General features: G+C 39.2%; 1 long non-coding RNA gene across 2 annotated transcripts in view; it reads right to left on the minus strand.

Moving 5' to 3' along the window:
* Nucleotides 1-26074, minus strand: part of LOC132372660 (uncharacterized) — a 520205-nt gene that overhangs the window by 204467 nt on the left and 289664 nt on the right. For both annotated transcript variants that reach the window (XR_009505221.1, XR_009505220.1), the window contains exon 4: nucleotides 17425-17572. This is a non-coding gene — a long non-coding RNA (uncharacterized LOC132372660). The remainder of the gene's footprint in view (nucleotides 1-17424; nucleotides 17573-26074) is intronic.

Below are 26074 nucleotides of genomic sequence, written 5' to 3' on the forward strand. Positions count from 1 at the left end.
GTAGCTGTCATTCCCATGGAAGTGTTGATGGCATCACTGTCTGTTGGGTGTGGCCAGGATTCTGGAGAAAGGAGAAGGGGACAACATAATGAAACTGTAAGCCTGAAACAGGGACCAGGTTAAGGTCCAGGTTTGAGTTAGGAAACAAGCAAGGTGAAAAAGGTCCAGAAGAAGAAGGTCGGTAGTAAGAATGACTAGTGTGGCCGATTTTATACTTATATGGGAAATAGCTCTAGGTGCAGAGATGTTTCCCAAATGCCTTCTTGAGCAGGGCAGGGCAAATTTAGTCACTGCATTTTGGTACAGCTCTCTAATAGTCACAAACTCTCCTATAGAACCCCGCACAAATATGTCCAAAGACGTCAAAATTGCTTCCATGTTCCTTGCTGCCATTCCAGGTTTCAGTAAGATCTTTTTTTTTTTTCCAACATCTTTATTGGAGCATAATTGCTTTACAAGGCATGTTAGTTTCTGCTGTATAACAAAGTGAATCAGCTATACATATACATATATCCCCATATCCCCTCCCTCTTGCATCTCCCTCTCACCCTCCCTCTCCCACCTTCCCTATCCCACCCCTCTGGGTGGTCACAAAGCACCGAGCTGATCTCCCTGTGCTATGCAGCTGCTTCCCACTAGCTATCTATTTTACATTTGGTAGTGTATATATGTCCATGCCACTCTCTCACTTCGTCCCAGCTTACCCTTCCCCCTCCCCGTGTCCTCAAGTTCATTCTCTACGTCTGTGTCTTTATTCCTGTCCTGCCCCTAGGTTCTTCAGAAACTTTTTTTTTGTTTTTTAAGATTCCATATATATGTGTTAGCATACGGTATTTGTTTTTCTCTTTCTGACGTACTTCACTCTGTATGACAGTCTCTAGGTCCATCCACCTCGCTACAAATAACTAAATTTCGTCTCTTTTTATGGCTGAGTAATATTCCATTGTATGTATGTGCCACATCTTCTTTATCCATTCATCTGTCGATGGACACTTAGGTTGCTTCCATGTCTTGGCTATTGTAAATACAGTCAATAAGATCTTTTTATTCTACAAGGAAGACCAGAACTATGGACTGCTGAACAATTATTTAAAGGAGAACCCTATTTTTAAACATAGACTTATTTTAATTTTTTTCAATATTCAGAGGTAATGCCCCTGAGGTTTGGAAGAGGGAGAGGTGCCACAGAAATTAAGAACATGCAGGACCACTGCTTAATGCCAGCATAGGAAGGGTTTCTAAACAGGAGTGGCATGATTGAAGAGGGGCTCCCTTTTCATGGGAGAGAGACTATAGGCTGATAAATCAAGAGCTGCTTTTATAAAGAGAGCATCACTAAATGCACAGGGGAGCCTGGGAGCTGTCAACTACAGTCCCATGCTCTGTAGGAGACGTAAGGAGGGATCACAGGTGATTAGAAGTGTTTTGAGCTAACTGACTCTCCCAGGTAAGGTTAAGCTTAGCAAGAAGACCCCTGCCAGACTATTGCTCCAGCTTTGATCTGCGCTCAGTAAGCAGCTGGCATCATGACCCTTTATCAAAAGCATGTGTGAGTGGATGAAAAGATAAAGTAGAAGACGGTAGGTAGGAAGTATCCAGGTGTCCATGGTTAATTGCATTAAGCCTCACTTGTGCATCTGTGCCTCACATGGGGTCTTTTTTTCTTTGTGTACGAGCATCATCAGCACAGAGCAAAGGGCAGGGAGGTCCGCACTTCCTTCATCAGTGATGTGGAGATTTACTTATTTCCAGACATCAACTGTACTGCACTGTTTCATTGTCACCACATTCTCTTATGTTCCCTGCTGGGAATGCCTTTTAATAATGACCAACTATTCTAATAGGAGGATTCCTGGCTTGTTTTAAATTCATTCAAATTTAAAATCAACAGGCAGATAAGAAATAGCAAGAGCCTCAATTAGGGTAATGTTTTTTAAAAAAAGATAATTCCAAGAAAAAATATGGGAGTTAAAATCCACAGTACTTGGTTATTAACTGGATTCAGTTGAGAACTAGGGGGCTATGAGTTGGGTGACTGAATAGAGGACGGTGCCATCAACTGAGGTGGAAAATTGACTACCTGCAGAACTCAAGGTGCCTAAGGGACACTGTATTAATAAAGATCAAGCTCTACTGTGGCAACAAATAGCCCAAAAATCTCAGTGACTTAACAAACTTTTATTCCTTGCTCATATTACAGCCTATTGCAATTTGGGCAGTTCTCCTAGGAAGCTCCCCTTCAAGGAGTGACTCAGGAATCCAGGCTCCTCCCATATTGTGACTCTGTCATCTTGGAGAACTTAGCTTCCAGCCATGAGGGTAGGAAAGTGAGGGACTGGTGCATATCATTTCCATTCACATCAATCCATAAGCTAGGGCTCATTCCCAAACTAAATGCAGGAGAGGCTAGCAATTATAGTCTTCCTGTGCACCCAGAAAGAAGAACAGGGTAGGATAAGCATCTAGCCATTTCGGCCACAGAGATCCAAGTAATAATAGGGTAGATAGCTGAATAATCCAGCCTAGGGCGAGAGGGGCAAGAGTCAGAGCTAGAGATGTAGATTTGGATGTAACCAACTACTTAAACCTAGAAAAATCTATCAGATCAATCAAGGGGAGCATAGATCATAAGAAAAGAAGGGAAATCTGAGAAACACCAAGTTTTAAAGAACCAGAGAAGGAAGAGACATGGAGAAAGATGGCCGAAGTAGAAATTCACCAGGGACAAGGTGGGGAACACAGAAAGCAGCATAAAGAATTTTCTTCTAGTAATTAAGAGATGTGTTCAGCATTCACTGAGGTGAAGCTGGTTAAGAGTGAAGGGACCATGTTTACAGAGTCAAAACATTAGCTCATTCTGATGAAGAATTTTTATTCCTTCTGGGTAATAGAGAACGGCTGGGATTTGTGGTTTGGATGCTGGAACAATGAAATTTCTAGGACCTCTCCATTGTACTAACATAAACAATATTAGGATTTTGAGAAAACATTTCCAGAACTGTTGGCATCTATATAACAGAAGGTAAACTGGGCTAGTAGCCATATGAAGTGAGTCCTAGTTCTGGCTCTGTGTGGCCATGATGAAGTCACTTAGCCTCTCTGAATGTCAGTCCCTGTCTCTGAATGTGGAAATGCACCTTTAATAATAGCAATAATGGGTGACATTCAGTATTCACAATAATGAGTGTTCATGATGTATCAGACCCTATGCTAACTCCTTCTCACAGATTATCTCATTTATTCAATCCTATTTATTCCAGTCCTATGAAGGAGATAATTTGAGAATATCCATTTTACAAATGGGGAAACTGATGCTGGGAAAAGTTAAGTAAGTTGCCCCTGATCACACACATGTGAAATTTAGGTACAGACAGGTAGAAATATAGGCTCAGAAAGATCAGGATCCCCACACCAGATGATGCTGCCAAGCTTTCTTCATTTATTCAGAAAATATATAATGAGTGCTTCAGAGACATTGGCCCTGCTCTCAAGGAGCAATTTTCCAAGAAATGGGAAGCCAAGCACAGCACAGAGGTCTTTAACTCCCAATACCCAGGCAAGGGAGCTAATCGGGAGCTATGCTCTCCTCAACACACACTTCCTCACCCAGGCTCTAAGTGGGATATATTTCAAGTCCAGAATTTGATGGGCCCTTAATACATTTGAAAAGGTGCTTTTCCATTTTTGAGAAGGTGATTCCCCCCATCTTTGTTAGCTGAGTAGGTTAGTAATTAGGTTCTTTATCACTTTGTCAAAAATGGAGCAAGGAAAGCTAAACAAAGCTAGACTTCAATGACCTGTATTCTTCAATGATCTTCAATGACCTGTATTCCATAATGTGAAGAAAATGAACAAGGTGAACAATTTTTAAATCCCTTTGAACAATGAACAATTTTTAAATCCCTTTCAAGGTAAAGAGCTCAATCTTTTCACTTACCAAAAAAAAGTGTTTTTCTTTTAAAGCTATCTATCAATTTACATAGTATAATATTCTTATTATAATAAACCATAGAATTTAATATATTCTATGAGATTGTGAATATGACCATGTAATACAAATTATCAGGGAAAAACTACAGTATCACAATAAACTAAACTAGCTTACTATTTTACTTTTTAATTTCAATTTAGGTGCATTCTTTATTCCCCTATAATTGTCAGTAAAATTAAATTCTCTTCTCCAATTAGACTAAAATCAAAATGTTTAGCTGTTGAGCCTCTCTGAGCTCTCTATAAATCTTCTTTAACAGGTAAAATAAAAGCCATATCTGGCACCCTATCAGTCTCCAACAGTGTTACTACACATTGTACGCAATAAAAAGATGGTGACTTTTTTTTTAATTTTCAAAGCCCAACTTCAGAAAAGATGCCTCACTAATGATTTTTTTTTTCCTATTACTACCAATAAACCTATGAAGCCAAGTCTTTTTACTGCTATACCCCCAGGGCCCAGCCCAGGACCTGGGTCATAGTGCATATTCAATATTTGGTTGTTGAATGATTTGAATAGATAAAAACATATTATTTATTAAGGATAGAGCAGTGAACAAGACATATAAGGTCCCTCCTATCAAGAAGCCTACATTTGCGTGATGAAGGATGGAATAAAAGCAAACAAGTAAATAAAATAATCTATTTTGGCAAGAGATCATAGCTGCTAGCATACTCTTGACACCACCCCCCCAAAATAGTCCTCATTTATACCATTGAAGGTCATCCTCTTTAACTGACTGCACAGCTTCTGGAAGAATAAATATGGTATGATATAAGTGGGCACCCCATCAGCCAGTTTTGTCTACTGAGGCCTGGTGATCCACCTTGACCAGCCTTACAATCTGTTCTTTAATAAACAGATGCCCCACACCACCCCAGTTCTAACAAAGCGACTGCTAAAATAGCCTGGAGTTGTCTGGATGCTGCTAGTCTCTCTCACAGGCTGGAGAATCCTCCAGGGCAAAACTTAATTTCAATTATTCTGCAGGGCAGAAACTAAAGACTAATGTTATCTGGGTCTGTAGATGTACACTTGCAATGGTTCAGTTAAGAATGTTGTTCTGGGTGAGCTGTATGCATGCCTGTCTCAAATGTTCTGCACACATAGTTTTAAATTGTCCCCATTTGATAGAAGGTAAACACAGTGGCCCTAGGCAAAACTGAAAATCAAGACAAGTCTGTCTTAAATATCTAGCCTCCTCTTTCTATACCCTGCTATATTATGCTCATATACTCACTATTCCTCAGGGTTTGTGCAGGAAAATGGAAACCATTCTAGTTATTTCAAGTAGATTTTATTTTAGTTCAGATAATTAGGTGTTATAAAAATCATTGGAGGGGGGCTTGAGGAATGAGCCCAACTGGAGCACCAAAGAAAAAATTATTGGCGTGGGGGAGGAAGGCTCGGATTTTGAAATTTAATTTTCATATATAGCCTGAATAAAGTAGTCCTTAGTTTCTCAAAGAATAAGAATTGCCTATCAAAAACTCTATTCAAAAGCTTTTGGCTTTTCTAAAGAATTCTGGCTTCAAAAGCAGATTTCTAAAATTTAAGCCTTACTTGGTACATGAGAAAAGTCTATAAAATTCCATGGAAAATAACTATTCACTCCAAAAATATCATTTGGAATTCAAAAACAGAAGAAATAAAGCTAATATCCAGCATTGAGAGGACTGTTTTAAGTGGAAGAAACCTTCTAAAGATCAAAGATAATACAATAATTAATTCCAACCTTTGTCTTTTATTACCATTTTGTGTAGATTTAGGTACTTTGGGTCTCTGCTATCTCCTCTTTCCTTTACTAAGCCCTAGGAATCTGTAGCTTGCTTATGGACCACAGGTAGCAATATTACCCATTATAACAGCACTAGATCTACAGTCTACCTTCTCACATTCAAGAATTTGACAAAATCATTCCATAAAGCAATTGATGCAGAATTGCTCTATTACTATAAAAATAAAATTAAACTTTGAAGGGAAAAATTTTTAACTATAATAAAGTACAGTTTAGAGCTTACATGGTTCTAGTACCAAACTGTTTTATCACTCTATTTTTGTTTGCAATATGTACTGGTACTTTCCAATTCTCTTTGAAGATCTGCCCATGCTGGCATTCCCCGCCATTACAAACACCTATGGCAGTCCTTTCTTCCAGAGCTGCACAAAGGATGTGTCTTTTCACATGGTGCTTGGTCCTGACTGCCTAAGAATGAAGCCATCTCCACAGCTGTGGAAGCAAAGCCTCCGAAGGGGCTGTGATGCTCTCTGTGCCGTTTCCTAAGTCAAAATAAAGAAGGCGAAGCCTCCAGAAAAACCCAAAAAAGGAGGGAGTTCAGTGAATTTCCGGGTTGGCAAACATGCAGAGATCTGGGGAGAATGGCAGCCTGGAAAGGGCGTGGGAGCTCTGAGCCCTCTCCCCATACTTTGCCCTCTGCATCTCTCCCACCTGGCTGTTCCTGAGTTTTACCTTTCATAATGAGCTGGTGATCTAGAACTTATGGGGACAGAAGACAGGGGCCTTAGACCCTAAGGAAAAAGTGTGTGTCCTTCACCTGTGCACTGAGAATCATCCATCCCTCACTGGCTGAGTCCAAAACAGATTGGAAAATAGAAAAGCCATGTGGCTGACAGGGTCTTGGTGCTCCGGCCGGGTATCAGGCCTGTGCCTCTGAGGTGGGAGAGCCGAGTTCAGGACATTGGTCTACCAGAGACCTCCCGGCTCCACGTACTATCAAACGGCGAAAACTCTCCCAGAGATCTCCATCTCAACGCAAAGACCCAGCTCCACTCAACGAACAGCAAGCTCCAGTGCTGGACACCCCATGCCAAACAACTAACAAGACAGGAACACAACCCCACCCATTAGCAGAGAGGCTGCCTAAAATCATAATGAGGTCACTGACAGCCTAAAACAAACCACCGGACACGGTCCTGCCCACCAGAAAGACAAGATCCAGCCTCATCCACCAGAACACAAGCACCATTCCCCTCAAGCAGGAAGCCTACAAAACCCACTGAAACAACCTTAACCACTGTTGGCAGACACCAAAAACAATGGGAACTACGAACCTGCAGCCTGCAAAAAGGAGAGCCCAAACACAGTAAGTTAAGCAAAATGAGAAGACAGAGAAACACAGAGCAGATGAAGGAGCAAGGTAAAAACACACCAGACCTAACAAATGAAGAGGAAATAGGCAGTCTACCTGAAAAAGAATTCAGAGAAATAATAGTAAAGATGATCCAAAATCTTGGAAATAGAAGGGAGAAAATACAAGAAACGTTAAACAAGGACCTAGCAGAACTAAAGAGCAAACAAACAATGATGAACAACACAATAAATGAAATTAAAAATCTCTAGAAGGAATCAATAGCAGCATAACTGAGTCAGAAGAATGGATAAGTGACCTGGAAGATAAAAGAGTGGAAAAAACTACCTCAGAGCAGAGTAAAGAAAAAAGAATGAAAAGAATTGAGGACAGTCTCAGAGACCTCTGGGACAACATTAAAGCACCAACATTTGAATTATATGGGTCCCAGAAGAAGAAGAGCAAAAGAAAGGGACTGAGAAAATATTTGAAGAGATTATAATTGAAAACTTCCCTAACAAGGGAAAGGAAATAGTCAAGTCCAGGAAGCGCAGAGAGTCCCATATGGGATAAATCCAAGGAGAAACATGCCAAGACACATAGTAATCAAACTATCAAAAATTAAACACAAAGAAAAAATATTAAAAGCAGCAAGAGAAAAGCAAAAAATAATATACAAGGGAATCCCCATAAGGTTAACAGATGATCTTTCAGCAGAAACTCTGCAAGCCAGAAGGGAGTGGCAGGACATATTTAAAGTGATGAAACAGAAGAACCTACAACCAAGATCTCTCTACCTGGCAAGGATCTCATTCAGATTTGACGGAGAAATTAAAACCTTTACAGTCAAGCAAAAGCTAAGAGAATTCAGCACCACCAAACCAGCTTTACAACAAATGCTAAAGGAACTTCTCTAGGCAGGAAACACAAGAGAAGGAAAAAACCCACAATAACAAACCCAAAACGATTAAGAAAATGGTAATAGGAACATACATATCGATAACTTCCTTAAATGTTAATGGATTAAATGTTCATATCAAAAGACATAGACTGGCTGAATGGATACAAAAACAAGACCTGTACATATGCTGTCTACAAGAGACCCACTTCAGACCTAGGGACACATACAGACTGAAAGTGAGGGGATGGAAAAAGATATTCCATGAAAATGGAAATCAAAAGAAAGCTGGAGTAGCAATTCTCATATCAGACAAAATAGACTTTAAAATAAAGACTATTACAAGAGACAAAGAAGGACACAACATAATGATCAAGGGATCAAACCAAGAAGACGATATAACAATTGTAAATCTCTATGCACCCAACATAGGAGCACCTCAATACATAAGGCAAATGCTAACAGCCATAAAAGGGGAAATTGACTGTAACACAATCATAGTAGGGGACTTTAACACCCCACTTTCACCAATGCACAGATCATCCAAAATGAAAATAAATAAGGAAACACAAGCTTTAAATGATACATTACACACAATTATACTCCCCACTTTCACCAATGCACAGATCATCCAAAATGAAAATAAATAAGGAAACACAAGCTTTAAATGATACATTACACAAGATGGACTTAATTGATATTTATAGGACATTCCATCCAAAAACAACAGAATACACTTTCTTCTCAAGTGCTCATGGAATACTCTCCAGGATAGATCATATCTTGGGTCACAAATCAAGCCTTGGCAAATTTAATAAAATTGAAATCGTATCAAGTATCTTTTCCAACCACAACGCTATGAGACTAGATATCAATTACAGGAAAAAACTGTAAAAAATACAAACACATGGAGGCTAAACAATATACTACTAAATAACCAAGAGATCACTGCAGAAATCAAGGAGGAAATAAAAAGATACCTAGAAACAAATGACAATGAAAACACGATGACCCAAAACCTATGGGATGCAGCAAAAGCAGTTCTAAGAGGGAAGTTTAGAGCAATACAATCCTACCTCAAGAAACAAGAAACATCTCAAATAAACAACCTAACCTTACACCTAAAGAAATTAGAGAAAGAAGAACAAAACAACCCCTAAGTTAGCAGAAGGAAAGAAATCTTAAAGATCAGATCAGAAAGAAATGAAAAAGAAATGAAGAAAACAATAGCAAAGTTCAATAAAACTAAAAGCTTGTTCTTTGAGAAGATAAACAAAATTGATAAACCATTAGCCAGACTCATCAAGAAAAAACGGGAGAAGACTCAAATCAATAGAATTAGAAAGGAAAAAGGAGAAGTAACAGCTGACAATGAAGAAGTACAAAGGATAATGAGAGATTACTACAAGCAACTATATGCCAATAAAATGGACAACCTGGAAGTAATGGACAAATTCTTGGAAAAGCACAACCTTCCGAGACTGAACGAGGAAGAAATAGAAAATATAAACAGACCAATCACAAGCACTGAAATTGAAACTGTGATTAAAAATCTTCCAACAAACAAAAGCCCTGGACCAGATGGCTTCACAGGTGAATTCTATCAAACATTTAGAGAAGAGCTAACAACTATCCTTCTCAAACTCTTCCAAAATATAGCAGAGGGAGGAACACTCCCAAACTCATTCTACAAGGCCACCATCACCCTGATACCAAATCCAAACAAAGATGTCACAAAGAAAGAAAACTACAGGTCAATATCACTGATGAACATAGATACAAAAATCCTCAACAAAATACTCGCAAACAGAATCCAACAGCACATTAAAAGGATCATACACCATGACCAAGTGGGGTTTATCCCCGGAAAGCAAGGATTCTTCAATATAAGCAAATCAAGCAGTGTGATACACCATATTAAAAAATTGAAGGATAAAAACCATGTGATCATCTCAATAGATGCAGAAAAAGCTTTTGACAAAATTCAACACCCATTTATGATAAAAACCCTCCAGAAAGTAGCCATCGAAGGAACTTATCTCAACATAATAAAGGCCATATATGTCAAATCCACAACCAACGTTGTTCTCAATGGTGAAAAACTGAAAACATTTCCTCTAAGATCAGGAACAAGACAAGGTTGTCCACTCTCACCACTATTATTCAACATAGTTTTGGAAGTTTTAGCCACAGAAATCAGAGAGGAAAAAGAAATAAAAGGAATCCAAATCGGAAAAGAAGAAGTAAAGATGTCACTGTTTGCAGATGACATGATACTATACATAGAGAATCCTGAAGAGGCTACCAGAAAACTACAAGAGCTAATCAATGAATTTGGTAAAGTAGCAGGATACAAAATTAATGCACAGAAGTCGCTTGCATTCCTATACACTAATGATGAGAAATCTGAAAGAGAAATTAAGGAAACACTCCCACTTACCATTGCAACAAAAAGAATAAAATAACTAGGGATAAACCTACCTAAGGAGACAAAAAGACCTGAATGCAGAAAACTATAAGACACTGATGCTAGAAATTAAAGATGATTCAAACAGCTGGAGAGATATAGCATGTTCTTGGATTAGAAAAATCAACATTGTGAAAATGACTCTACTACCCAAAGCAATCTACAGATTCAGTGCAATCCCTATCAAACTACCAATGGCATTTTTCACAGAACTAGAACAAAAAATTTCACAATTTGTATGGAAACACAAAAGACCCCGAATAGCCAAAGCAATCTTGAGAAAGAAAAATGGAGCTGGAGGAATCAGGCTCCCGGACTTCACACTACACTACAAAGCTACGGTAATCAAGACAGTATGGTACTGGCACAAAAACAGAAATATAGATCAATGGAACAGGATAGAAAGCCCAGAAATAAACTCACGCACATATGGTCACCTTATCTTTGATAAAGGAGGCAAGCATATACAATGGAGGAAAGACAGCCTCTTCAATAAGTGGTGCTGGGAAAACTGGACAGCTAACATGTAAAAGAATGAAATTAGAACACTCCCTAACACCATACACAAAAATAAACTCAAAATGGTTTAAAGACCTAAATGTAAGACCAGACACTATAAAACTCTTAGAGGAAAACATAGGCAGAACACTCTATGACATAAATCACAGCAAGATCCTTTCTGACCCACCTCCTAGAGAAATGGAAATAAAAACTAAAATAAAAAATGGGACCTAATGAAACTTAGAAGCTTTTACACAGCAAAGGAAACCATAACCAAGACGAAAAGCAACCCTCAGAATGGATGAAAATATTTGCAAACGAAGCAACTGACAAAGGATTAATCTCCAAGATATACAAGCAGCTCTGGCAGCTCAATATCAAAAAAACAAACAAACCAATCCAAAAATGGGAAGAAGATCTAAAGAGACATTTCTCCAAAGAAGATATACAGATTGCCAACAAACACATGAAAGGATGCTCAACATCACTAATCATTTGAGAAATGCAAATCAAAACTACAACGACGTATCACCTCACACCGGTCAGAATGGCCGTCGTCAAAATATCTACAAACAATAAATGCTGGAGAGGGTGTGGAGAAAAGGGAACCCTCTTGCACTCTTGGTGGGAATGTAAATCGATACAGCCACTATGGAGAACAGTATGGAGGTTCCTTAAAAAACTAAAAATAGAACTTCCATATGACCCAGCAATCCCACTACTGGGCATATACCCTGAGAAAAGCATAATTCAAAAAGAGTCATGTACCACAATGTTCATTGCAGCTCTATTTACAATAGGCAGGACTTGGAAGTAACCTAAGTGTCCATCGACAGATGAATGGATAAAGATGTGGCACATATATACAATGGAATATTACTCAGCCATAAAAAGAAACGAAATTTAGTTATTTGTAGCGAGGTGGATGGACCTAGAGACTGTCATACAGAGTGAAGTACATCAGAAAGAGAAAAACAAATACCGTATGCTAACACATATATATGGAATCTTAAAAAACAAAAAAAAAGTTTCTGAAGAACCTAGGGGCAGGACAGGAATAAAGACGCAGACGTACAGAATGGACTTGAGGACACGGGGAGGGAGAAGGGTAAGCTGGGACGAAGTGAGAGAGTGGCATGGACATATATATACACTACCAAATGTAAAATAGCTAGTGGGAAGCAGCCGCATAGCACAGGGAGATCAGCTCGGTGCTTTGTGACCACCTAGAGCGGTGGGATATGGAGGGTGGGAGGGAGACGCAAGATGGAGGAGATATGGGGATATATGTATATGTATAGCTGATTCACTTTTTTATACAGCATAGACTAACACACCATTGTAAGGCAATTATACTCCAATAAAGATGTTTTAAAAAAAAAAGAAAACTAACCATCACAGGCCTCTACTGTGACTCTTCTACACAGAGATGAAGTTATTCCAGATCAGGAAGTTATCCAGGAACTACAGAATGTAAACAATTTAGACAGCGCTTTTACCAACACTTCACCTTATATACTCAGCATTATTGTAATCATTTTAGAGATAAGGAAACTGAGGCTGAGAGAGATTTAAAGGGCTTCTGGTATAGTCGTAACTAGAACTCAAGTGTGTTTCCAATTCAGTTCTCTCTTCATGACACCACAGTTTTGGGTTGAGAAGAACAACGAGATTAGTGACCTGGGCTGGTAGAAGGAGTCATCATCTTGGGGCAGATCATGAGAATGTAGCCATGAGCAGTTACTGGATTTGCCTATATGAACAGTGTTGGGGAAGAGAACGGACTTGGCATTTCACACAGATGATAGGACCCTGCCTCCAGGACGAACCGGTCTCTTTTCTTTCAAAATTCATTTAAACTTTTCTACTCACTAATAACTTGGCTTTTAAAGGAGTTACATATGTTAATTTTTTAACTTGCATAAATTAGAGGAGAGTCTTACAATATTCTTTCTCTTAAGTGCCAGAATTATCCTAAACCAGAGCAAAGTATGTAAAACTTCATCACATCTGGCTGAGTTTTAAAGATTTCAAGAGCATGTTCCCTGGGGTTTGCTGGCCTATGTATTATCATGCTTCTCTAATATGCTTGTGTAATTATTATACAAATTTATTGACTTTGCAGGATTCATAGTCCCAGCAATTTCTCATTGATTAGTTCAGGGTTGATTTTATCAAAGGCTAAACAAGGACCTCCAGGAATTGAGGAAGCGCAAAAATGAATGCAACTGGGAATGTCTTTGTACCTACTGAGTCTCGTGTGGAAACTTTTTGCTAGCATCCGTTGAGTGGAACTTCCTAAGTACCAGCACAGAGCTAGGAAGCTTATGGCAATTTTAAGAAAAATGTTTAGGTTCACTAATAAAAGTTTACTGGAAGCACCTCTGATTTCCTTTTCCTGCCCTTTTTTATGGGCTTGGTTGTTTTGCTAAATTAAGTTTGAGGTTCACTCGCTTTGTTATAACACCACGTTAATGAGGCCAAAATGTCAGGCTCCATCTCTGCAGTGACAAACTGCGCCCCTAACCTCAGGGAGCTTCCCTGGTAGATGACAACAGGGAGGATATTTGCAAATACAGGGAAAACAATTTCAGGCCCTGACATGGAGACTGGCATTGCCTTCACTTTACACAAAATAGCAAATTGTTCCCTTCCGTAAGAAAGAAAAATCCGAAGGAAATTATTAGTGTCATAGAAGAAATGAGATTGTCAAAAATAAAAAATAAAAAATTAGGGGCTTCCCTGGTGGCGCAGTGGTTGAGAGTCTGCCTGCCAGTGCAGGGGACACGGGTTCGAGCCCTGGTCCGGGAAGATCCCACATGCCGCGGAGCAACTGGGCCCGTGAGCCACAACTACTGAGCCTGCGCGTCTGGAGCCTGTGCTCCGCAACAAGAGAGGCCGCGAGAGTGAGAGGCCCGCGCACCGCGATGAAGAGTGGCCCCCGCTTGCCACAACTGGAGAAAGCCCTCTCACAGAGGCTAGGACCCAACATAGCCAAAAATAAAATAAATAAATAAATAAATTTAAATGACTGCCAGATAAGTGAGATGTTTAAAAAAAAAAAAAAATTAGAAGGTCCGAAAATGATTAACACAAAACCAAACCCATGGTTTAGGAGACGGAAGTTTTACTTGGTTTGAGATGCCCCAGGGATTACTCGGCATAAATGTGCTAAACAGTCCAGGTTGCACATCATGTAATTAAAATCTGATTAATTCTTATCGGGTTAGCAAAGGGTGCTGCTTTTTACCCCCCAAACAAATTGTCAATGCACCTGAACATTAAATTTAATTTGTCATTTTGCACATTTCACTGGCTCTATTGTAATAGACTTAGAAGCACATTTGCCACTCTGTCCTTTTTTGACATCAGTTCTCCCTACACTATGTATATTAGGTAAATACTAAAATGTAGATAGGGCAGAGTACTTTTAGAATTCTCTCATTTAGGAACATCACAATGAACTAATTGTGATTCAAGATATCAACACTACTTCTTGGCAGTTGCTACCAGCAAAAAACAAAATGTAAATGAACAAATTACTGTTTAAACAGCAATACTTTTGATAATCAGCAGATACACTGAGGGATAAATATGGGGGAGAAAATCTGAAAAGGGAAAAAGGGGATTTAAATTTAAACAGAATTTCTTTTAATGTTTCCCCCACTGTACTAAACTCCATCTTTAATTCATATTACAGTGAGTAATTTGTAATGCTGTGTCAAAATAGATATGCAAAGAGGATATGCATTTAAATTTTAAATCTGATCCCTAAGTTTGAATTTAATATTGTGCCCTAACTGAGTCCTGTATGTGAATGGGAATTTTGAATCTGTTTTGAATGTCACAAGGATCAGCGATCATGCATATAGTGTTATCATTGTTCATTACCTAATATGACTTGTGAAGAGAACATGAAATGGCATTAATCATTATTTTCTACTACTAATAATATACTTTCAATGCAAATTTCACCATTCTCTAAATATCTGGCAGCAGGAAATTCTCCTTCATCACAGCCGCCAACCACCCCCTCTCCTTTATTCTGGATTTGCAGCTGGAAGCCTTGGTGACTGATAAAATGCATCCCCCACCAAAGGGAAGATTTAGACCTTACAACATTAAAGAAAAACTGAACTCCTGACCCCAAACCCAAACACCTAGAATCAAAAAATCATCGGGCCCCATGGGACCTCAGGAGTCATCAGATCTGGCCTCTCATTTGCCAGATAGGGAAATAAAGGCCAATTTGGTAAATTGACTTGCCAAAGGTCACCCAGCTGGTTAAAGGCAGAGAGGGAAATGGAAACCAGAGCTCCTGACTTCAGGTTGAGTGTCCGTCCGCATACACAAATGAGCAGAATAACATCAGCTGGAGAAGCACAGACCTAGGATCACACAGACCTGGGTTTGAATTCTGATTCTGCCAATTCTTTGCTTTAATTTCTTCATCTGAAAAAGGTATAAGCTAATGATACATACTAGGCATGTTATTGTGAGGATTAAATGATATGATACACAGAAAGTACTTAATCATAGGCCTGGCAAAGAGTAAATACTCAATAAATATTAACAATGGGTATTAACTCATGTTACCTAGACAACAATTTTTGTTCATATAAGTAACCTTTGTCTCCCACTCCCCTCCAAAAAAAACACAAACTATACATATAGTTTTATATATATATATATATATATATATATATATATATATATATATATAAATAAATAAAGTTATATATATACACAGTTGGTAAGGATGAAACTTGGACTCAAGACCAGTGTATTGCTTCATCAACAGGGAAAAACAAGAGATTCAAAGAAGACAACATAACTTACTACAGGGCAAATATTATCCAATGCGTCTTCAGAGGCCTGTAAAATGATCCTAGTGACCTTATTTGTCTGCCCATCCAACTCCCAACACACATTTGTGCCCTTTAGCACAACTGGAAAGTGAGCAAACATGGTGATGGAATAAGCGAAGGGAGCTGGTGGTGTTTATCTAGGCCAATGTTGCATGTGTACACGTGGGGGGTGGGCGATGCATGTGTGAGTACTCAAGGAGGAGGGGGGAAGGAGACAGAGGATGAGAGAGAGATTGACTAGTGAGGCTAACTGCTTAACCAGAAAAGTTCACCTTGTTGCTACCAAGGCAAGGCTCCTAGGTACTGCTAAGTAGCCACAGCCTAAATGTCAGAGCTGGAATAAGGGAGTCATAGTGGCAGTTGCTAACCTAGAAGGAGCCCCAGGCCCTCATTAGAGATGGAGACAAGTGTGTTCACCAGAACTCTCTCCAGTCAGAACAGAGTATGTGCTGAATGATTTGAGAAGCTGTTGGGAATTGGGACTCCACAGGGGTATTTCTTCAGTGTGGCTGTATTGGTCTGGACTTTTGGGTTTTAAATTTATCCTCTCAATTAGGACACTTCCAAGAGTGAAATAAGACACTATTAATAACTATGCTGGGAGAACAGGTATAAAGTAGGACTGTCCCAAAATGAGGACACATGGTCACCTTAGTTTTAAATGTTGGAAATCTAATCAAACTGGCTTCAGCAAAATGACATTTATTGGGCTCAGTGTTTTAAAAGTCCAGTGGTAAGTCTAGCATCAAGGATGCCAGTTTCCAAGACTCAGTCTCTCTCACTCCATCTCTCTGTTCTGTTTTCCCTCTCTCAGGTATGCCCAGTCCCCGTAGTGGCCCCTGGCACCTCCAGGCTTACATCCTGCATCCTAGCAACATCAGCTTCTGTTTCCCAACACTCTACCAAAGTCCAAGAAAAGTTTCATTGGTCCACTTGGGTCTCAAGCCCATCTTTGACCCAGTCACTGTGGCCATGAGGGAATGGAATAGGCTGATTTGTCAAATCTGTATCATAAGGCCACTTCTGGACTTGAGGATAAGAGAGAGGACGAGTCAACCACCCAAACCACATGGACCAAGCTTAATCAAGGTATGATTCCCCAGTGGAAAAGCAAGACATAAATTTGCAAGAAGGGGAATTATGCTGGGCAGGTAAGATCAATAATGTTCACTAACTCCAGGACTTGTGTTTAGCTAATAAACATTTTTTTGGTAAGATCCTTATGTGCCAGGATCCATGTTAATGACTCTATCTGGATTATCCCATTTAAACTTCAAAACAATTCTATAAGCTAGATACTTTATTATATGCATATTATAGATGAGGTAGCTCAGGTACATAGAAAATTAAGTCACTTCCCCATTCACAAGCCAGGGCATGAAAACTTCAAGACTGGAAGCCAGGCAGTCAGATTCCAGAACCCATGCTCTTAGCTCTTACCTAGGGAAACATCCCATGCAGGCTATGGCAAGCACATTTGGTTAGATCTCTTGGAACAACACGGGAGAGGTTTGGAGTGGATTAGAAGAAAGAGCCTAAGGCCAGTCAAGAAAAGCATCCTGTCTGTTGATTTAAAGCCCCAATGGTCCTGATACAAATTACTGCAGTACCTGACAGAGTCCGGAGGCCCTGCAGTCAGCCAGCTTCTTGGGATAAGAATGAGAAGCAGCTTGATCTGTCTGGCTTCATCTGTATCTCTAAAATATCAGCAGGGAAGTCTCTCAACACAACTGAGAGAGTATGCTCCAACAGTGCGTCCTATGAATTCAAAAAGCCCTCCATTAATAAACAACAACAAAAATGTAACCTCAAAGAATGGGAAAAGGGGGGGGTGGTATTTACAAACTACTTTTCTTATAGCAAAGAATTTCTTATTACAGTTACACAAAAGGAACTTCAAAGATTCCAGAAATAATTTAGTTATGTCAATGCAGAGTATTACTTGGCAACTTTGAGCGCAAGTATATTTAAATATATTTGGCCATGTTTACTTGCACATTCCTAAATTAGACCTGAATAACTAGCTGATAGATACATAGTACAAACAGCTTGTTTTTAACAGGAAAACTGTTCAATCTATCTTCCTTTATAACTGAGCTTCCACGACCTTGATTTATTGGTATAGTTCAGGAAATTTATCCCACACAGAGTTATAGGGAATCACTTTCATTTGTATGCTAACTGCTTTTGATTATTTTTTTTAGCATCCTCAGTGGCCTTGATGATTGATTTTCAATCTAGCTAAACCAGTTCGTATTATACATATTTCCCAGTAGGAAAGAGATTAGCTTAGCAGACAGTACACTTCATGGCACAAAGAAAGTTCTAGCTCATTCCACTGACATTTGAAAGTTTTCAAGGGACATGCCACATGAGCAAGGCTTCTGGGCTTTTGAATGAAATATTATAGCAACAACCAAAAAAAGTAGTTAATTCTTTAATGAAATGACATAGATACAGTGAGGGTACACATAACAGCTAAACAGTTACTTAAGAATTTAGTCTCTGGGGTTTGAATCTTACCATCACCACTTACCAGTATGAGATTCTACGCAAGTTACTGAACCTGTCTAGACCTTTGTTTCCACACCGCAAAATCAGAGCCACTAGCAATATCAACAATATTGAGTTATTTGAGGATTAAATAAAATGATGCATGTGTGACACATTTGGCATGGTTCTTGGCTCATGGAAAGCCCTCAATAAATACTAGCTCTTGTTGCTGTTGTCGTTGTTGTTGTTGTTGTTTTTAGAGTTGCAAAGGAAATAAACACAAAGATAACTCTCTGGCCACCAGATACCTAATAACTTAAGGGGAATGGAATACAAGATTGACGATTTCCACTTAGCCCACTGTGTCTTCTCTGCACATAGGCTAGAATTTATTCTTTTGATTATCAACCCACATTTGTCACAATGTCCCAGTCAAAGAATGAAGTGGCATCATTATTCCGAGATGCTTTTAATTAATACAGCAGTAAATTTTCATTCATTTCAGAGTTTTCCTTCCTGACCCATATCTATCATATTTGATCATATATCATATCCTGACCATATAAACAAAGCCTTTGTCCTATACATTGCCTTTCTGTATCTTTCACACCACCACCCCCGCCATGCCACCAATTCTCCTCCAAAAGACTTGTAGCATTACTAGCTGTAACTTTGCAAAATCTGAGGATATGCTTCACATTATATTTGAGGCAGGTACCAGACAGCGCATTTCCCAACCTCGTCCCCCAGCCCTCCAGGGAAAATAGGACTGTAAGATATGTAATGGACATTCCTGTGGTTTCTGCACCCATCCATGTTCTTTTTTTTTGATGACACCACTGGATTTGCTTTGGGGAAGTCCCTTTAGCCCACTGCACACAGTCACAGTGAGGCTGTCAGTTAAGGTACCTACTTCTCCTGGACAAAGAATGGACATATGACCTGTATTTGTTTCCTAAGGGTACCAAAACAAATTACCACAAACTTCCTGGCTCAAAACAACAAAAACTTACTCTCTCACAGTTTAGGAGGACCCCAGTCCAAAATCAAGCTGCCATCAGGGTTGGTTATTTCTGGAGACTCTGAGGGATAAACTGTCCCCTGTCTCCCTTCCAACCTACAGTGGATGTTGTCAATCCTTGATGTTCCTCAGCTTGTAGACACATCACTCCTATCTCACCTCCTTCTCCGTGTCTCTGGGTCTCCTTCTTTTCTGACTCTCATTAGGACATTCACATCAGATGCAGGACCCACCCTTATCAAGTATGGCCTCATTTCTACCCTTACCTTAGTTACATCTGTAAAAAGCCTTATTCTAAATAAGGTCCCATGTTTTGAAGTTCTAGGTGGACATGAATTTTGAGGGGATGCTATTCGACCCATTCCATGACCCAAAACAGGCCAATCCAACTCTCTTTCCCTGGAAAACCAAAAGAACTAAAACTATTTGCAACATGTTTGTTTTACCAGCAGAATCCTGAAGAGACTGCCCACTAGTTCCTGTTACCTATGTCCCAGAAGCTTCTCTGGTCTCCTACGTTTCATGGCTGAGTTATTCAGGGTCTCCTTCATTCTATGCATTACCCAATATCCTGGCAATAAATTCCCACGTAGCTTAACCAGGTGGAATCAGGTTCTGCTACGAGAAACCAAAGAAGTCTAAAGCAGAGACTACAATGTCTGAACCACCTCAGTCCTGAAATGTAGAAATAAGAATAATTGATGTCAAGGCCTGTTTTTTACACTTTCCACTAACTAAACAGTCCTTTGATCACAACTCTTCCCCCCATCTAGATTAGAATATTTTATTTCTGGAGACTTTACCTGCTTGTCACAGTAATTTTTCTAGAAGTCTTAAAAGTTTATGCAAATATGTAGGTGATAGTTCCCAGCATCCTTCCAAATCCTGAAAATGCTGACAGACTGACTAAACTAAGAAGTTATCTTATAATCCTAGGGCAGACTAATTAAATCCTACACATTGACATTTTTGGCTAAAAAATGATAACTACACTAATTAGCCCGTTAGAAAATGTGCATATCTCATTGTGCCAAATGAGAGGGGATTCCTTATAATTGTTCCTATAGGATTGCAAGCAACTGCTGGGGACACGATCTAATTGCAGGAAACGTCATTACCTTCCAAGTCCCATCACCCACTTAACTACTGAAGAGGTTCCCACCCGAACAGTGAGGAGGAGTCAGAGCTGGATGGGTTTCCTAGAATCATGGCTCATTACCATCGCACTCCAAAGTTTTTAGAACATAATGAGTCTTTGCAAGTGGAATGAACGTGGCCTCTGACTTCCTATCAGATCCCACACTGTCTCAGGACACCAGGAAGCCAATAATGCTAACAAACTAGTACAGAGTGAAAAATTAAAACATTGTAAACTTTTGAAGACACTGCAGAAGCTATAGCCCATGTTTATGAAGAACATTTGGAGCTTTCAGGAAATCATTTATTTAAGTAAAATTCCTAAAGATTTACTAAATGTCAGGCAGAGAAATTAAAATGTCAGTATACTGCAGCAAGGTCAAAACTGAATTAATAGCATGGAGGCAAATTACTCAATTGGATACAATTTAACCAATCTTTGTGGACACCCACCATGTGCCTGACACTTTAGTAGGCCCAGCAGGGGATCAAAGATAAGAAAGAAGAGGCTGAGGCCCCCAGAGAGTTTGCAACCCAGTAAGAAGAATGAGAGCAGAAGGCAAACCCCAGCAATACAAAGGGGAAAATGCTGTAAGAAAGAAAGAAACAAAGTGCTGGAGGACAAAGGATTACTTCAATTGCAAAGATCAAGAAAGGCTTTGGTAGAGGAAGTAAAAATAGGGGTGGTCCTTGACCGACAGATATGCAGAAAAGATTAACCAGATGGACAGTCAACCCAAGTAAAATCAGAAAGATAGGAAAATCCATGGTATATTCAGAGGACAGAAATTAGTTTTTCTGAGATACAGGGCTTACTAAAGAGGGAGACATGGCTGGAAAAATAGGTTGCAGCTACCCCAAGGAGAGGCTTACAGGATAGATACATGGTCTTTTTTATTCATGGAGGGCAATGAGAGTCATTGCAAGTTTTTGCAAGGGAGCAGTCTGTTCAGCGCTAGCTTAAGGAGGATTCATCTGGAGGCAATGTGAACGACAAACAGGAGCCAGAGATATCAATCTGTTGGGAATCTGACTCAGTTTTAAGCAGGAAAGTTTGGAAAGAAAGCAGGAAGGAGGGAAGGAGGACACATGTGCAAGAGACAGGACAATGTCCCAACCCAGAATAGAAGTTCTCAACCCTGGCTGCATGGTAGACTGTAATGGTAACATTATTGAAATACTGAATGCCAGGGCCCACCCCAAACCAATAATATCAGAACCTCTGTGGTTGGGCCCAGGCATTGGGATGTTTGAAAAGTTCACCAGGTGATTCCAATACACAGATAGTACTGATCCTCACTTATTCTTCAACGTATAGTCCAGGGGCCAGCAGGCCCAGCAGCACCTGAGAGCATGTTGGAAATACAGATTCTCAGACCACTCCTCTCGGAATATGCACATTAACAAGATGACCAGGAAATATGCCCATGAACATTTAAGTTAGAGAAGTACAAACAGATGCTTCTGGGACAGGCCCTGAGATGCTTCAGGTCTAATCAGCGCCCAGGTGAAGCCAACACAGGTCCACAAACCACACTTGAGAATGTGTTAGAAATGCCAACACTGTGCATGGCCAGACCACTCACTGGGGCTTCTGCTGTTTTCCTGAGGTCCAGTTTCCTCCCTTTCACTCTGTGTTCTAGTGTCAGACCTCATCCCCATCTCTGCAACCTGTCACCATGTTCACAGGTGTCAAGAACAACTCCAGGAAAACAGTTTGGCTGTTCCTCAAGAAGCTACACATGAATTACCATATGACCCAGCAATTCCACTCCTAGGTATATACCCAAAAGAACTGAAAGCAGAGGTCACAAATCAAGCCGCAGTAAATTTAAGAAAACTGAAATCATATCAAGCATCTTTTCCGACCATAACACCATGAGATTAGAAATCAATTACGGGAAAAAAAGACTGTAAAAAATACAAACACATGAAGGTTAAAAAATACGCTACTAAATAACCAATAGACTACTGAAGAAATCAAAGAGGAAATCAAAAAATACCTAGAAACAAATGACAATGAAAACACGATGACACAAAACCTATGGGATGTAGCAAAAGCAGTTCTAAGAGGGAAGTTTATAGCAATACAATCTTATCTCAAGAAACAAGAAAAATCTCAAATAAATGACCTAACCTTACACCTAAAGCAACTAGAGAAAGAAGAACAAAAACCAAAGTTAGTAGAAGGAAAGAAATCATAAAAATCAGAGCAGAAATAAATGAAATAGAAATGAAGAAAACAATAGCAAAGATCAATAAAACTAAAAGCTGGTTCTTTGAGAAGATAAACAAAACTGATAAACCTTTAGGCAGACTCATCAAGAAAAAAAGGGAGAAGTCTCAAATCAATAAAATTAGAAATGAAAAAGGAGAAGTTACAACTGACACCACAGAAATACAAAGGATCATAAGAGACTACTACAAGCTACTATATGCCAATAAAATGGACAACCTGGAAGAAATGGACAAATTCTTAGAAAAGTACAACCTTCCAAGACTGAATCAGGAAGAAACAGAAAATATGAACAGACCAATCACAAGTAATGAAATTGAAACTGTGATTAAAAGTCTTCCAACAAACAGAAGTCCAGGACCAGATGGCTTCATAGGTGAATTCTATCAAATATTCAGAGAAGAGCTAACACCTATCCTTCTTAAACTCTTCCAAAAAACTGTAGAGGGTGGAACACCCAAATTCGTTCTACAAGGCCACCAACACACTGATACCAAAGACATCACCAAAAAAGAAAATTACAGGCCAATATCACTGATGAACATAGATGCAAAAATCTTCAACAAAATACAAGCAAACCAAATCGAACAACACATTAAAAGGATCATGCACCATGATCAAGTGGGATTTGTCCCAGGGATGCAAGGATTCTTCAATATACGCAAATCAATCAATGTGATACACCATATTAACAGATAGAAGAATAAAAACCATATGATCATCTCAATAGATGCAGAAAAAGCTTTTGACAAAATTCAACACCAGTTTATGATAAAAACCCTCCAGAAAGTGGGCATAGAGGGAACCTACCTCAACATAATAAATGCCATATATGACAAACTCACAGCAAACATTATTCTCAGTGGTGAAAAACTGAAAGCATTTCCACTAAGATCAGGAACAAGACAAGGTTGTCCACTCTCACCACTATTATTCAACATAGTTTTGGAAGGTTTAGCCACAGCAATTAGAGAAGAAAAAGAAATAAAAAGAATCTAAATTGGAAAAGAAGTAAAACTGTCACTGTTTGCAGATGACATGATACCATACAGAGCAAATCCTAAACAGGCCACCAGAAAACTACTAGAGCTAATCAATGAATTTAGTAAAGTTGTAGAATAAAAAATTAATACACAGAAATCTCTTGCATTCCTGTATACTAACAACAAAAGATCAGAAAAAGAAATTAAGGGAAAAATCTCATTTACCACTGCAACAAAAAGAATAAAATACCTAGGAATAAACCTACCTAAGGAGACAAAAGACCTGTATGCAGAAAGCTATAAGACACTGATGAAAGAAATTAAAGATGATACAAACAGATGGAGAGATATACCATGTTTTTGGATTGGAAGAATCAACACTGTGGAAATGACTATACTACCCAAAGCAATCTACAGATTCAATGCAATGCCTGTCAAACTACCAATGGCATTTTTCACAGAACTAGAACAAAAAACTTTACAATTTGTATGGAAACAAAACAGACCCCGAATAGCCAAAGCAATCTTGAGAAAGAAAAATGGAGCTGGAGGAATCAGGCTCCTTGACTTCAGACTACTACAAAGCTACAGCAATCAAGATAGTATGGTACTGGCACAAAAACAGAAATATAGATCAATGGAACAAGATAGAAAGCCCAGAGATAAACCCACACACCTATGGTCACCTAATCTATGACAAAGGAGGCAAAAATATACAGTGGAGAAAGGACAGTCTCTTCAATAAGTGGTGCTGGGAAAACTGGACAGCTACATGTAAAAGAATGAAATTAGAACACTCCCTAACACCATACACAAAAATAAACTCAAAATGGTTTAAAGACCTAAATGTAAGGCCAGACACTATAAAACTCTTAGAGGAAAACATAGGCAGAACACTCTTTGATATAAATCACAACAAGATCTTTTTTGACCCACCTTCTAGAGTAATGAAAATAAAAACAAAAATAAACAAATGGGACCTAATTAAGCTTAAAAGATTTTGCACAGCAAATGAAACCATAAACAAGACAAAAAGATAACCCTCAGAATGGGAGAAAATATTTGCAAACGAAGCAACTGCAAAGGATTAATCTCCAAAATATATAAGCAGCTCATGCAGCTCAGTATCAATAAAACAAACAACCCAATCAAAAAATGGGTAGAAGACCTAAACAGACATTTCTCCAAAGATGACATACATATAGCCAACAAACACAGGAGGGAAAAACTCCATTTCAAACAGAAAACTCTTAATGCCCAGAACCCATGAGACCTAAAATGACCAAGATGAATAGAGCGAAAACATGAGTCCTCTCATGCACATTCTCTTCTTGAAACTGAGACGGTCCAGCTTGATGTTTGGTACAATGACAAATTGTTCTAGGCAGATTTTCCAAAGTAATCCAAAATCCCTGAGTCCCTCTACACAAATTGTCTACTGTGGTGACTTAATTTCATGTTTTTAGTTTTAAGGAGAAGAGATTTGGATAAATGTTCTAATGTAGTAATTAGCAATTACATTAATACCATTGATTTCCCATTATGTTGTCCCATTATTCTAATTATATTTCTCTTTAAACAATTTTTCAGACTGCAATCTCCTACTTAGATAAGCCTAATACCCTGAATAACCTCCCCTCGCCATTGTCCACCCAAGCTGGTAATGAGTTCTGTGCTATTTAAACTCACATCACACAATTTTTTTTAAATCATTCCAAAGAGCCCTGAGTCAATGTACTCTCTGTGCAATTACCTCCAGGACCCAGAACCAACATTGCAGTAATCAAAGCAGGTGGTCACTTGGAAGGGCTCTCTACACAAACAGCTCCTTGACATCCCACTAATATGCCTGGAATCCTACTCTTGAAGAGCCCTTTTGGGAGATCTTTGGGGGTTTTCAGTCTTCAATCATTTCTGAAAAGAGCAAGCTGTATCAAGCAACAATCTGGAGAGGATACCACTTAACAAGAGCCCATAAGACACACCAAATACTCTCAAATGAGAGCTAACACTCTACGTTTCATGCACCATTCTCAGTGCCTTACATATATTAACTCACTTAATTTCCTCCAAAACTTCTGTAAGGCAGGTAATATTATGATCCCCATTTTACAGATGAGGAAACTGAAGCTGACACAGCCAGGATTCAAACCCAAGCAGGCTGGCTCCAGGATCTGTGCTCTTAACCTCTGCTGTTCTGCTCTCTGATATGTTTCTTTTTCAGTCATCTCATGAAGCTGGCATTTTATATCTTCTTGGACAGGTGAAGCTAATGATCAGAGAGGTTAAATAACTTAGCCAAAGGCACACAGCTAGAAAGTGCCCAGTTTAATGTAAACCCAGGTATTTCTGACTCCAGAGACTTGCTCCTTCCCCTCTCCTGCCTACCC

The sequence above is a fragment of the Balaenoptera ricei genome, chromosome 10 (genome assembly GCF_028023285.1).
Source record: "Balaenoptera ricei isolate mBalRic1 chromosome 10, mBalRic1.hap2, whole genome shotgun sequence".
NCBI classification, from domain to species: Eukaryota; Metazoa; Chordata; class Mammalia; order Artiodactyla; family Balaenopteridae; genus Balaenoptera; species Balaenoptera ricei.